We start from the raw sequence: 14,105 nt of genomic DNA on the forward strand, positions 1-14,105 counted from the left end.
ACACATAAAAAATACATTACAAAGTACACTTCCACTCATAATAACACTAATAAAAAGTATTTAATAGAAACAGATACATGTCTAATGATGTATTTGTATGTATATATATATTTATATATGTTTAACTATGTATTTCCAGTAAATATTTCACATTCCAATGTTCTGCATATGGCAGGATATGTTCTATGTATTTATAAATAGATATTCATGTATGTATGTGTATATATATATATATATATATATATGTGTGTGTGTATATTTCTATAAATATATATATATATATATATATATATATATATATATATATATATATAGTTATAAGTATATAGTTGTGTAAAAAAACCATCATATATATATTTAGAAATATTTATCTATGAATAAATAGAGCATATTCCATTACGAAAAGAACATTGGAATATGAAATATTCATATTTTAATGTCGAATTATGATGGGGAAATACGTGAATGAGCACAAAATATTGTAAGTTCCAATTTTTGCACTTATTGCTATAGCCGAAGTCCAAAATACTGCTCCACTTGTAGCCTAGTCCTTAATTTGAACAGAAAAATAAAAAATAAATAAATAAAGTACATGTATTGAGTATACACACTGGTTTGGAAGTGATGATGAAACAAGGGGATAGTAAACAATTTATGACTATTTACATTATGAATGAGACATGAACATTGCGATTGGGGACAAATGCAAACTTTACTAAATTTACACTATTTAAAGGGATAGTAAACCCCAAAATTTTATTTTAGGATTCAGATAGAACATACAATTTTAAACAACTTTCCAATTTAATTTTATTATCAAATTTTCTTCATTCTCTTGTTATCCATTGCTGAAGGGACAGCATTGCACTACTGACAGGAAGCTGAAAATATCTATTTAGCCAATCACAAGGGTTAAATGTGTGCAGGCACCAACTAGCAGCAACTCCCACTAGTGTATGGTATGTGCATATTTATTTTTTAACAAGGGATACTAAGATAACGAAGCACATTTGAAAATAGAAGTGAATTTAAAAGTGTCTTAAAATTACATGCTCTATCTGAATAATGCAAGTTTAATTTAGAATTTCCTTTCCCTTTAATAGCAATCCAATAATGGGCCATATTACGTGTATAGAGCTATCTTATCGTGCGCTGGTAAAGGCTCAAATTTGCCCATTTACGTGCGTACTTTAAATAACCAGTCATTACAAGTGACTTGTTAATGTAACAGCAAGCTCGCGGTTTTACTTTACACTAAACGCAATTAACCAGGGGCCAGTCCTCTGGTTAAAAATAAAAAGTTGCCCTAATTTTATCTCAAAATAAAGATTACAGTACATTAACATGTACAATAAATATGAGTATTTTTATTTTATTTTTTAGGAAACTGCATAAAGCAGTTATACGGGGTTAAAGTGAGGGGATGTGGGGTGTGTAAAGTGCCTTTACATGGAGGTCAATAGGGAACTGTGTTTTCTCTGTAAATATATATATATATATATATATATATACAGTATCTCACAAAAGTGAATACACCCCTCACATTTTTGTAAATATTTTACTATATCTTTTCATGTGACAACACGGAAGAATGACACTTTGCTACAATGTAAAGTAGTGAGTGTAGAGCCTGTATAACAGTGTAAATTTGCTGTCCCCTAAAAATAACTCAAGACACAGCCATTAATGTCTAAACCATTGGCAACAAAAGTGAGTACACCCCTAAGTGGAAATGTCCAAATTGGGCCCAAAGTGTCAATATTTTGTGTGGCCACCATTATTTTCCAGCACTGCCTTAACCCTCTTGGGCATGGAGTTCACTAGAGCTTCACATGTTGCCACTGGAGTCCTCTTCCACTCTTCCATGATGACATCACAGAGCTGGTGGATGTTAGAGACCTTGCGCTCCCCCACCTTCCATTTGACGATGCCCCACAGATGCTCAATAGGGTTTAGGTCTGGAGACATGCTTGGCCAGTCCATCACCTTTACCCTCAGCTTCAAGGCAGTGGTCGTCTTGTAGGTGTGTTTGGGGTCATTATCATGCTTAGGGAGGGGATCATGCTCTGCTTCAGTATGTCACAGTACATGTTGGCATTCATGGTTCCCTCAATGAACTTTAGCTCTCCAGTGCTGGCAGCATTCATGCAGGCTCAGACCATGACACTCCCACCACCATGCTTGACTGTAGACAAAACACACTTGTCTTTGTACTCCTCACCTGGTTGCCACCACACACGCTTGACACCATCTGAACCAAATAAGTTTATCTTGGTCTCATCGGACTGCAGGACAAGATTCCAGTAATCTATGTCGTTAGTCTGCTTGTCTTCATCAAACTGTTTGCAGGCTTTCTTGTGCATCATCTTTAGAAGAGGCTTCCTTCTGGGACGACAGACATGCAGACCAATTTGATGCAGTGTGTGGTGTGTGGTCTGAGCACTGACAGGCTGATCCCCCACCCCTTCAACCTCTGCATCAATGCTGGAAGAACTCATACGTCTATTTCTGAAAGACAACCTCTGGATATGACACCGAGCAAGTGCACTCAACTGCTTTGGCCGACCATGGTGAGGCCTGTTCTGAGTGGAACCTGTCCTGTGAAACCGCTGTATGGTCTTGCCCACCGTGCTGCAGCTCAGTTTCAGGGTCTTGGCAATCTTCTTATAGCCTAGGCCATCTTTCTGTAGAGCAACAATTATTGTTTACAGATCCTCAGAGAGTTATTTGCCATAAGGGGCCATGTTCAGCTTCCAGTGACCAGTATGAGAGAGTGTGAGAGCGATAACACCAAATTTAACACACCTGCTCCCAATTCCCATCTGAGACCTTGTAACACTAACTAGTCACATGACACTGGGGAGGGAAAATGGCTAATTGGGCCAAATTTGGACATTTCCACTTAGGGGTGTACTCACTTTTGTTGCCAACGGTTTAGACATTAATGGCTGTGTTTTTAGTTATTTTGAGGGGACAGCAAATTTACACTGTTATACAGGCTGTACACTCACTACTTTACATTGTATTAAAGTGTCATTTCTTCAGTGTTGTCACATGAAAATATATAATAAAATATTTACAAAAATGTGAGGGGTGTACTCACTTTTGTGAGATGCTGTATATGAATGTTGTTTCACTTTACATAATTAAATACTTTATATTAACCTTATTGTGTTTACTGTCCCTTTGATGGTTCACTTACATATCCCTTTAAAACTCCAAATCACCAGAACAAGTTGGAAAGCAGCTTTAGGAAACTATAATAGCTTTAAGAAAACAGCATATTTACATATAAGAGATGCTTATAGAAGATAATGGTCTAGATTACAAGTGGCATTTTTTGTTTTTTGCGTAAGCGGTGTTAAGTTCATATTACAAGTTATAAAAAAATATATTTTGTGCTAGTATTAAATCGAATAGCGTGAAAAAATAAACTTAATTTGCAAGTATTCCCCCATAGGGATCTATGGAGAAAAAAAAGTGGAAAAAAAATAACTGTCCAGATGGCGCAAACTCCATCTACTTTTCACATTCCCCATAGAAGTCAATGGAGAAAAAACAGACGCCCATCGCGCATACATCATAGCATATATGCATTAGCAAATTTGAAATATTTACAGTAAATACATAGTTAAAATCTTTATTAAATATGAATATTGCATAAATATGTTTTATCATGTTTTTATCTGCTTAATGTCAAAGGGATATAATGCACTTATATATATGTATGTGTATATATATATTGATGTTTTTATATGTGCATATAAGACATATATACACATATAAATACATTAATACATATGTACACATATATATATATATATATATATATATACACAAATACATATTTAGTCATGTATATTTCAGTGTCTCAATATTAAAGCCATTTGCCTGCCTTTTTTTTTCTAACACCCGAGATCTCATATCTTTGAGCCCTTATAACTTTTTTGTGCAACATTTGTTTAAATATTTTTTATCAGACAGTGTTAATATGAGTGTAACTGTAGTTTGTAATGTATTTTTGAAGTGTTTTGTGTACGTTTTTAATTCGGAAAACAGTTAACCACAGCTCTGAGGTCTCGGAAAAGATTGAAGCATAAAGGGTGATTGCGCTAGCGCAATCACAATTTCGCTTCACTTATAATATCAGTGAAATGAAAATGGCTCACAAAAAAACACAATTACGCTAGTGCAAAACCGTTTGTACCTCACTTGTAATCTAACCCAATGTATTTAAAACATAGAACAATTTAAAAAGGTTTACTCCAATTATTATATTAATAAGAATAGTTGCCACTATAAAGGGTGGCAAAATAATATCCCTAAGGGCCAATTCTATAGAATAAGGAGAAATTGTACTGAAAAAATTATAATGAGCAGACAAATGTATTAATACCAAGATTTATTAAGACAGGATATGAAGAAAATAAGCTTGATGAAGTAATTGAAGAAGTAGGGGTATTGGATAGAAATGGTCTTCTAGAATATAAGAAAAAGGATGAAAGGAGGAAAGAAGAATCTTATGGAACAATAATCCTAAATTATAATACAGAAAGCTTCAAATAAAGACATTTTAAGATAGACCAAAAATGATTTTCCATAAAGCATCGAACCTTAAAGATATCCTGACAACCAGTTATATTAGGGAGGAAATAAATAGAGATACTTAGCTGAGTAATAAACACTTAAAAGGTTTCATCAGATGGGGAAAGTGCAGTAGGTGTACACATGTGAATAATAAAAATAAACATAAAGAGCTTTTTCAGTCAAATCCAAGTAGTAAGTAGTATAATATTTAACAATTAATTACATGTAATAGAGAAATACAATATATTTAAAACAATGTCTATGTGGCTTACTACCCACCTGTCAACATTTAGAATAGCAGAACATATATATAATATAAAAAATAGAATAAGAAGCACCCACTATCATTACATTATAAGAAAAAACAAAATTGTAACTCTAAAAATCTGGGTTTTTTTTTATTGGTATTGATAAAGTAACCTTTTAATACTTTATAGTTTAATACCAAATTTATTTAATTGGGATTTTGAAATCTGCCATTTCCTCTGATTTATTTGCGTATGAATAGGTAATCTCTTCTGTAATTAATCCTCATGTAGATAATTAAATATTAATTTAAGATGGTTTGATTTATGTATGTTGAATGTTGATGTACTTTAACTTATTGTGGTGATTTTATAGTCTAATGCATTGTAATAGCCTTTTATATAAATGGTTTTAATTGTTTTTTATATAATATAAAATATATGTTTTGGCTTTAAAATGTATTTATGAATTGTATTGTTAACACAGCAGGTGATATAGTAAAATGTCTTTTTGTTATTCCCCTTAACTTCCTTTTTTGCAATAAACTACCAGGATGGCAGATGATAACCATTGACATTGAATTACCAAAATGGTGGAGAATAAAGGACTACAACTATGGCGGATTGTTACAACCGGAAGTGATGTAAACAAGTAACGGATACCAGAAATAATCGGACGTGCAGTCCAAAATAGAAACATTTGGCATCAAAGAGTGTTTTTTATTTGAGAGGATTGGTAATTACACCAAACAATAATGGAGCGTTAAGACAATTAAATATCTGGATATTGAGGGAGTAAAGAATATAAGCTGTTTGTAAGGCAAAACACGTTTCGGATATAGCTTGAACCCGGGGGGCATTGTGAAGGGACAATTTGGTATCAAGAGGTAACATTATAGCCCTATACTGCGGAATGTAATGTACCATACTACCTAATGTTTGTCTACTGATGACCCTGTAAAGAGTTTTTGTTAAAGTTTTAATAAAAGTTTTTAAACATTATTATCCAATGCATGGCTGGTTACGAGCTAATCATAACACTGCTGTGAAACGGTTGAGCTTGTTTAAAGCTCTAAATCACATGACACTATAAAGGAATCTCTTTATCTGGTTTCTATCAACAGGATTGCAATTTTTTCTCTATTTTTTTGAGGTGCTTTGTGGAAACAATGAAGGAACTAAACAATCTACTCTTGGGATGGTGTAGCCTTCTTTTGTGATATTACATTACATATATTGTAGTTAATATATTGGCCTCTAGTTATCAAGCCGTCTACTTACCTGCCTTTGCCGGCCCCAATACGCCCGCCTAAGCTCGCCTCACATCGCCGCCGCGGACCTGAATACGTTCACCAAAGTTATCAAAAAAGCTGTCAAAAAGCCGCGCACCAAGTACGGAGCGATGAGCAGCGGACTGTGATAGTTATCACTCATCCGATCTCGCTGCTCTTCGGCTTTTTCCCAGCTTTATTGATAAGCTGTCACTAAGCACCCACACTAAACTACACTGTTCTACCCCCTATACCGGCACCCCCGGAGCCCCCCGCAACTAAATAAAGTTATTAACCTCTAAACTGCCGCTCCTAGACCCCGCCGCACCTATAATAAATGTATTAACCCCTAAACCGCCGCTCCCTGACCCCGCCGCAACCTACATAATACCTATTAACCCCTATCCTGCCCCCCCCATACCGCCGCCACCTATAATAAATTTATTAACCCCTATCCTGCCGATCCCGGACCCTGCCGCAACTAAATAAATTGTTTAACCCCTAAACCGCCGCTCCCGGACCACGCCGCCACCTATATTTAGCTTATTAACCCCTAATCTGCCCCCCTACACCGTCGCCACCTATAATAAATTTATCAACCCCTATCCTGCCCCCCCTACACCGCCGCAACCTATAATAAAATTATTAACCCCTAAACCTAAGTCTAACACTAACCCTAACACCCCCTATCTTAAATATTAATTAAATAAATCTAAATAAATATTACTCTTATTAAATTAATTATTCCTATTTAAAACTAAATACTTACCTATAAAATAAACCCTAATATAGCTACAATATTACTAATAATTATATTGTAGCTATTTTAGGATTTATTTTTATTGTACAGGCAAATTTAAATTTATTTTAACTAGGTACAATAGCTATTAAATAGTTAATAACTATTTAATAATGACCTAGCTAAAAGAAATACAAAATTACTTGTAAAATAAATCCTAACCTAAGTTACAATTAAACCTAACACTACACTATCATTAAATTAATTAACTACAAATACCTACAATTAAATACAATTAAATAAACTAACTAAAGTACAAAAAATAAAAAAAACTAATGCCTAGATTTAGAGTTCTACGTTAGCCGTCCAAACCAGCGTTAAGGGGTCCTAACGCTGGTTTTGGCCGCCCGCTGGTATTTAGAGTCAGTCAGGAAAGGGTCTAACGCTCACTTTCCAGCCGCGACTTTTCCATACCACAGATCCCCTTACGTCAATTGCGTATCCTATCTTTTCAATGGGATCTTTGAAAACGCTGGTATTTAGAGTCTTGGCTGAAGTGAGAGTTAGAACTCTAACAACAAGACTCCAGCCGCAGAAAAAAGTCAGGAGTTAAGAGCTTTATGGGCTAACGCCGGTTCATAAAGTTCTTAACTACTGTGCTCTAAAGTACACTAACACACATAAACTACCTATGTACCCCTAAACCGAGGTCCCCCCACATCGCCGCCACTCTAATAAAAAATTTTAACCCCTAATCTGCTGACCGCACACCGCCACAACCTACATTATCCCTATGTACCCCTAATCTGCCCCCCCTACACCGCCGCCACCTATATTAAACATGCTAACCCCTAAACCGCCACTCCCGGACCCCGCCACAACTATAATAAATATGTTAACCCCTAAACCGCCGCTCCCGTACCCCGCTGCCACCTACATAATACCTATTAACCCCTATCCTGCCCCCCCCCATACCGCCGCCACCTATAATAAATTTATTAACCCCTATCCTGCGGATCCCGGACCCCGCCGCAACTAAATAAATTGTTTAACCCCTAAACTGCCGCTCCCAGACCCCGCCACCACCTATATTAAACTTATTAACCCCTAATCTGCCCCCCTACACCGTCGCCACCTATAATAAATTTATCAACCCCTATCCTGCCCCCCCTACACCTCCGCAACCTATAATAAAATTATTAACCCCTAAACCTAAGTCTAACACTAACCCAAACACCCCCTATCTTAAATATTAATTAAATAAATCTAAATAAATATTACTCTTATTAAATTAATTATTCCTATTTAAAACTAAATACTTACCTATAAAATAAACCCTAATATAGCTACAATATTACTAATAATTATATTGTAGCTATTTTAGGATTTATTTTTATTGTACAGGCAAATTTAAATTTATTTTAACTAGGTACAATAGCTATTAAATAGTTAATAACTATTTAATAACGACCTAGCTAAAAGAAATACAAAATTACCTGTAAAATAAATCCTAACCTAAGTTACAATTAAACCTAACACTACACTATCATTAAATTAATTAACTACAAATACCTACAATTAAATACAATTAAATAAACTAACTAAAGTACAAAAAATAAAAAAAACTAATGCCTAGATTTAGAGTTCCGCGTTAGCCGTCCAAACCAGCGTTAAGGGGTCCTAACGCTGGTTTTGGCCGCCCGCTTGTATTTAGAGTCAGTCAGGAAAGGGTCTAACGCTCACTTTCCAGCCGCGACTTTTCCATACCACAGATCCCCTTACGTCAATTCCGTATCCTATCTTTTCAATGGGATCTTTGAAAACGCTGGTATTTAGAGTCTTGGCTGAAGTGAGCGTTAGAACTCTAACGACAAGACTCCAGCCGCAGAAAAAAGTCAGGAGTTAAGAGCTTTATGGGCTAACGCCGGTTCATAAAGCTCTTAACTACTGTGCTTTAAAGTACACTAACACCCATAAACTACCTATGTACCCCTAAACTGAGGTCCCCCCACATTGCCGCCACTCTAATAAAAATTTTTAACCCCTAATCTGCCGACCTCACACCGCCGCAACCTACATTATCCCTATGTACCCCTAATCTGCTGCCCCTAACATCGCCAACACCTACATAATATTTATTAACCCCTAATCTGCCCCCCCAACGTCGCCGCTACCTAACTACACTTATTAACCCCTAATCTGCCGACCGGACCTCGCCGCTACTCTAATAAATGTATTAACCCCTAAAGCTAAGTCTAACCCTAACACTCCCCTAAGTTAAATATAATTTAAATCTAACGAAATAAAATAAATCTTATTAAATAAATTTATCCTATTTAAAGCTAAATACTTACCTGTAAAATAAACCCTAATATAGCTACAATATAACGAATAATTATATTGTAGCTATTTTAGGATTTATATTTATTTTACAGGCAACTTTGTATTTATTTTAACTATGTACAATAGCTATTAAATAGTTAATAACTATTTAATAGCTACCTAGTTAAAATAAGTACAAAATTACCTGTAAAATAAATCCTAACCTAAGTTATAATTAAACCTAACACTACACTATCAATAAATTAATTAACTAACCTATCTACAATTATCTACAATTAAATCAACTAAACTAAATTACAAAAAAAGCACTAAATTACAAAAAATAAAAAAAGATTACAAGAATTTTAAACTAATTACACCTACTCTAAGCCCCCTAAAAATAACAAAGCCCCCCAAAATAAAAAAATGCCCTACCCTATTCTAAAATAAAAAGTTATCAGCTCTATTACTTTACCAGCCCTTAAAAGGGCCTTTTGCGGGGCATGCCCCAAAGAAAACAGCTCTTTTGCATTTAAAAAAAACATACAATACCCCCCCAACATTACAACCCACCACTCACATACCCCTAATCTAACCCAAACCCCCCTTAAAAAACCTAACACTAAGCCCCTGAAGATCTCCCTACCTTATCTTCACCACGCCAGGTATCACCGATCCGTCCAGAAGAGGGTCCGAAGTCTTCATCCTATCCGGCAAGAAGAGGTCCAGAAGAGGGTCCGAAGTCTTCATCCTATCCGGCAAGAAGAGAACATCCGGGCCGGTAGACATGTTCATCCATGCGGCGTCTTCTATCTTCATCCATCCAGCGCGGAGCGGGACCATCTTGAAGCAGCTGAAAAATCTGATTGGCTGATTGAATCAGCCAATCAGATTTTTCCTACCTTAATTCCGATTGGCTGATAGCATCCTATCAGCCAATCAGAATTCGAGGGACGCCATCTTGGATGACGTCACTTAAAGGAACCTTCATTGGTCGGGAGTCGCCGGAAGAAGAGGATGGATCCGCGTCGGCTGCTTCAAGATAGTCCCGCTCCACGCCGGATGGATGAAGATAGAAGACGCCGCCTGGATGAACATGTCTACCGGTCCGGATGTCCTCTTCCTGCCGGATAGGATGAAGACTTCGGACCCTCTTCTGGACCTCTACTTGCCGGATAGGATGAAGACTTCGGACCCTCTTCTGGACGGATCAGTGATACCCGGCGTGGTGAAGATAAGGTAGGGAGATCTTCAGGGGCTTAGTGTTAGGTTTTTTAAGGGGTGTTTGGGTTAGATTAGATGTATGTGGGTGGTGGGTTGTAATGTTGGGGGGGGTATTGTATTTTTTTTTTTAAATGCAAAAGAGCTGTTTTCTTTGGGGCATGCTGGTAAGGTAAAAGAGCTGTTAACTATTTATTTTAGAATAGGGTAGGGCATTTTTTTATTTTGGGGGGCTTTGTTATTTTTTTAGGGGGCTTAGAGTAGGTGTAATTAGTTTAAAATTCTTGTAATCTTTTTTTATTTTTTGTAATTTAGTGTTTGTTTTTTTGTAATTTAGTTTAGTTGATTTAATTGTAGATAATTGTAGATAGGTTAGTTAATTAATTTATTAATAGTGTAGTGTTAGGTCTAATTGTAACTTAGGTTAGGATTTATTTTACAGGTAATTTCGTACTTATTTTAACTAGGTAGCTATTAAATAGTTATTAACTATTTAATAGCTATTGTACCTAGTTAAAATAAATACAAAGTTGCCTGTAAAATAAATATAAATGCTAAAATAGCTACAATATAATTATTTGTTATATTGTAGCTATATTAGGGTTTATTTTACAGTATTTAGCTTTAAATAGGATTAATTTATTTAATAAGATTTATTTTATTTCGTTAGATTTAAATTAAATTTAACTTAGGGGGTGTTAGTGTTAGGGTTAGACTTAGCTTTAGGGGTTAATATATTTATTAGAGTAGCGGCGAGGTCCGGTCGGCAGATTAGGGGTTAATACTTGAAGTTAGGTGTCGGCGATGTTAGGGAGGGCAGATTAGGGATTAATACTATTTATTATAGGGTTTTTGAGGCGGGAGTGAGGCGGTTTAGGGGTTAATACATTTATTATAGTGGCGGCGAGGTCCGGTCGGCAGATTAGGGGTTAATAAGTGTAGTTAGGTAGCGGCGACGTGGGGGGGCAGATTAGGGGTTAATAAATATAATATAGGGGTCGGCGATGTTAGGGGCAGCAGATTAGGGGTACATAGCTATAATGTAGGTTGCGGCGGTGTACGGAGCGGCAGATTAGGGGTTAATAATAAAATGCAGGGGTCAGCGATAGCGGGGGCGGCAGATTAGGGGTTAATAAGTGTAAGGTTAGGGGTGTTTAGACTCGGGGTACATGTTAGGGTGTTAGTTGCAGACTTAGGAAGTGTTTCCCCATAGGAAACAATGGGGCTGCGTTAGGAGCTGAACGCTGCTTTTTTGCAGGTGTTAGGTTTTTTTTCAGCTCACACTGCCCCATTGTTTCCTATGGGGATATCGTGCACGAGCACGTTTTTGAAGCTGGCCGCGTCCATAAGCAATGCTGGTATTTAGAGTTGAAGTGGCGGTAAATTATGCTCTACGCTCCCTTTTTGGAGCCTAACGCAGTCCTTCAGAGATCTCTAAATACCAGCGTTGTTTAAAAGGTGCGGGGGGGAAAAAACATGCGTAGCTAACGCACCCCTTCTAACGCAAAACTCTAAATCTAGGTGATGGTTACAAAAATAAAAAAATATTAAAAGATTTTTAAGCTAATTACACCTAATCTAAGCCCCCTAATAAAATAACAAAGCCCCCCAAAATAAAAAAAATGCCCTACCCTATTCTAAATTACAAAAGTTAACAGCTCTATTACCAGCCCTTAAAAGGGCCTTTTGCAGGGCATGCCCCAAAGTAATCAGCTCTTTTGCATGTAAAAATAAAATACAACCCCCCCCCAACATTAAAACCCACCACCCACATACCCCTACTCTAACCCACCCAAACCCCCCTTAAAAAAACCTTACACTAACCCCCTGAAGATCTCCCTACCTTGAGTCGTCTTCAGCCAGCCGACCACCGATGGAACAGAAGAGGACATCCGCAGCGGCCGAAGTCATCATCCAAGGGGCGCTGAAGAGGTCTTCCATCCGATAGAAGTCTTCATCCATGCGACGTCTTCAATCTTCATCCATCCGGAGCGGAGCCATCTTCAAACGAGCCGATGCGGAGCCATCCTCTTCCAATGACGCCTACTCGACGAATGGATATTCCTTTAAGTGACGTCATCCAAGATGGCGTCCCTCGAATTCCGATTGGCTGATAAGATTCTATCAGCCAATCGGAATTAAGGTAGGAAAAATCTGATTGGCTGATGCAATCAGCCAATCAGATTCAAGTTCAATCCGATTGGCTGATCCAATCAGCCAATCAGATTGAGCTCGCATTCTATTGGCTGTTCCGATCAGCCAATAGAATGCAAGCTCAATCTGATTGGCTGATTGCATCAGCCAATCAGATTTTTCCTACCTTAATTCCGATTGGCTGATAGAATCTTATCAGCCAATCGGAATTCGAGGGACGCCATCTTGGATGACGTCACTTAAAGGAATATCCATTCGTCGGGTAGGCGTCGTTGGAAGAGGATGGCTCTGCGTCGGCTCGTTTGGAGAAGGCTCCGCTCCGGATGGATGAAGATTGAAGACCCTGCATGGATGAAGACTTCTATGGGATGGAAGACCTCTTCAGCGCCCCTTGGATGATGACTTCGGCCGCTGCGGATGTCCTCTTCTGTTCCATCGGTGGTCGGCTGGCTGAAGACGACTCAAGGTAGGGAGATCTTCAGGGAGTTAATGTTAGGTTTTTTAAGGTTTTTTTTTAGTGGGTTAGAGTAGGGGTATGTGGGTGGTGGGTTTTAATGTTGGGGGGGTTGTATTTTATTTTTACATGCAAAAGAGCTGATTACTTTGGGGCATGCCCCGCAAAAGGCCCTTTTAAGGGCTGGTAATAGAGCTGTTAACTTTTGTAATTTAGAATAGGGTAGGGCATTTTTTATTTTGGGGGGCTTTGTTATTTTATTAGGGGGCTTAGATTAGGTGTAATTAGCTTAAAAATCTTTTAATTTTTTTTTATTTTTTGTACTTTAGTTAGTTTATTTAATTGTATTTAATTGTAGGTATTTGTAGTTAATTAATTTAATTATTTTAGTGTAGTGTTAGGTTTAATTGTAATATTTATTTAATTAATATTTAAGATAGGGGGTGTTAGGGTTATTGTTAGACTTAGGTTTAGGGGTTAATAATTTTATTATAGGTTGCGGCGGTGTAGAGGGGGCAGGATAGGGGTTGATAAATTTATTATAGGTGGCAACGGTGTAGGGGGGCAGATTAGGGGTTAATAAGTTTAATATAGGTGGCGGCGGGGTCTGGGAGCGGCAGTTTAGGGGTTAAACAATTTAGTTGCGGCGGGGTCCGGGATCCGCAGGATAGGGGTTAATAAATTTATTATAGGTGGCGGCGGTATGGGGGGGGCAGGATAGGGGTTAATAGGTATTATGTAGGTGGCGGCGGGGTCCGGGAGCAGCGGTTTAGGGGTTAACATATTTATTATAGTTGCGGCGGTGTAGGGGGGGCAGATTAGAGGTGTTTAGACTCGGGGTACATGTTAGGGTGTTAGGTGTAGACAGCTCCCATAGGAATCAATGGGATGTCGGGCAACAGCGAACATGAACTTTCGCTATGGTCAGACTCCCATTGATTCCTATGGGATCCGCCACCTCCAGGGCGGCGGATTGAAAACCAGGTACGCTGGGCCGGAAAAGTGCCGAGCGTACCTGCTAGTTTTTTGATAACTCCCAAAAGTAGTCAGATTGTGCCGAACTTGCGTTCTTGACATCTGGAGTGACGTAAGAATCGATCTGTGTCGGACTG

This window comes from Bombina bombina, chromosome 2 (assembly GCF_027579735.1).
Source record: "Bombina bombina isolate aBomBom1 chromosome 2, aBomBom1.pri, whole genome shotgun sequence".
In the NCBI taxonomy this organism is placed as follows: Eukaryota; Metazoa; Chordata; class Amphibia; order Anura; family Bombinatoridae; genus Bombina; species Bombina bombina.